The sequence below is a fragment of the Pteropus vampyrus genome, unplaced genomic scaffold, assembly GCF_000151845.1.
Source record: "Pteropus vampyrus isolate Shadow unplaced genomic scaffold, Pvam_2.0 Scaffold2, whole genome shotgun sequence".
Lineage (NCBI taxonomy): Eukaryota > Metazoa > Chordata > Mammalia > Chiroptera > Pteropodidae > Pteropus > Pteropus vampyrus.
This window is the reverse complement of record NW_011888783.1, coordinates 23,694,058-23,696,300: the sequence shown is the minus strand read 5'-3', so window position 1 is coordinate 23,696,300 and position 2,243 is coordinate 23,694,058.

The window sequence follows — 2,243 nt, the reverse complement described above, 5'->3', positions numbered from 1 at the left end:
ATTTTCCAGTTTTTCTTGATTCAGTCTAGGAAGATTATATTTGTCTAAGTACTGGTCCATTTCTTCTAGGTTATTAAATTTGGTGTTACATACTTTTTCATAGTATTCTTGTATGATCCTTTGTATTTCTGCAGTGTCTGTCATAATTTCCCCTCTTTCATCCCTGATTTTATTTGTGTCCTTTCTATTTTTTATCTAGGAGTTTGTCAATTTTATTAACCTTCTCAAAGAACCAGCTCTTTGTTGCATTTTTCTATCATTCTTTTTGTTTTCAATTTCATTTATTTCTGCTCTAATTTTGATTATTTCTTTTCTTCTGTAGACTGTAGGCTTCATTTGTTCTTCCTTTTCTAGTTTTTTAAGATGAAGCGTTAGGTTGTTTATTTGTGCTCGTTCTTGTTTTTGGAGATAGGCTTGTAATGATATGAACTTTCCTCTTATGATCGCTTTTGCTGTGTCCCAAAAGTTTTTATATGTTGTACTATCGTTATCATTCATTTCTATGTACCTCTTGATCTCTCTATTTAGAGAGAGATCTTCTTCTTCTCTGACCCAGTTATTCTTCAGTAGCATGTCGTTTAATCTTCATGTATTTGTGGTTCTTCCCACATTCTTTTTGCAGTTGATCTCTAGTTTCAAAGTATTATGATCAGAGAATATGGTTGGCATGAATTCAACCCTCTTATATTTGTTGAGGCTATCTCTGTGTCCCAGTATGTGGTCTTGAGAATGTTTTGTGTGCACTAGAGAAGAATATATAAGCAGCTGTTTTGTGATGGAAGGCTCTGTAAATGACAATTATGTCCAATTGTTCTAATGTGTCATTTAAGGATATTATCTCTTATGGATTTTCTGTTTGGATGATCTGTCCACGTCCGACAGTGAGATATTTAGGTCACCTACTACAATAGTATTTTGGTCTGTTTCTCCTTTTAGTTCTGTTAGTAATTGTTTTATATATTTTGGGGCTCCCTGATTAGGAGCACAGATATTAATGTGTTATGTCTTCTTGGTATATGATTCTCTTTATCATTATGAAGTGTCCCTCAGTATCTTTCTTTACCTTTTTTATTTTGAAGTTTATTTCATCCAATATTAGTACCGCTACTCCTGCTTTTCTCTAAGTGCCATTTACTTGAAATATCATTTTCCACCCTTTCACTTTGAGTCTATATTTGTCTTTGGAGCTGAGATGTGTTTTTTGGATGCAGTGTATGGTTAGGTTTTGTTTTTTTGATCCATTCTGCAACTCTGTGCCTTTTTATTGGTGAGTTCAGTCCATTTACATTTAGGGTGATTATTGAAATATGAGGTCTTCTTATAGCCATTTTATCTTTTGCTTTCTGGTAGCTCGGTGTTTCCATTGCTTCCTTGTTCTTGTGTTTCTGTTTTCTTTATTTTGGTTGGCTTTTGTGGGTTTTGCCTCTGGTTCTTCTTGTTTTATGTTATATACTTCAGTTCTGAATCTTTGGTGTGTGGTTACCATTATGAATATGTAAAGCATAATTATATATATACAGTCATCCCTTTTCTTTTTTGAATCCTCCCCTTTTCAGTCACTGTTGTCTCAATTTGTCCCTATGTATGCTGAACGTTCATTACTATCTTGGTATAGCAAATCTCTTCTTATTTCTAAGTTTATAATGCCCTGTTCCTAGTAAGGGTTGCACTCCTCTGCTTCTATTTGCCTGATAGTCACTTTACTCCTAATTATGTATTTTTTTTTTTGTCATTTTGTTTTAGGCGAGCTGACCTCTTTCAGTATCTCCCGTGGTGCAGGCCTCGTACTGGAGAATTCCCTCAATTTTTGTATGTATGGAAAGGTCTTAATTTCTCCTTCATATCTAAAGGAGAGCTTAGCTAGATACATTATTCTAGGCTGGTAGTTCCTTTCATTTAATAGTTTAAATATTTGATTCCATTCCTTTGTGTCTTGTAAGGTTTGTGTTGAGAAGTCCGAGGATAATCTAATAGGTTTTCCTATGTAAGTTACTGTTTTCTTCTTCCTGGCTGCCCTGAGAATTCTGTCTTTGTCATTTTTATTGATAATTTTAATACAATGTGTCTTGGCGAAGGCCTTTTTGGATTGAGGTAATTGGGTGTTCTGTTGACTTCTTGAATTCCAAGCTCCAGTTTATTCCTTAGATATGGAGAATTCTCATCAACTATTTGTCTTAAAATACTTTCTAGGCCCTGCTCCTTTTCCTTGCCTTCAATAATGCCCATTTATTCTTATGTTTCTT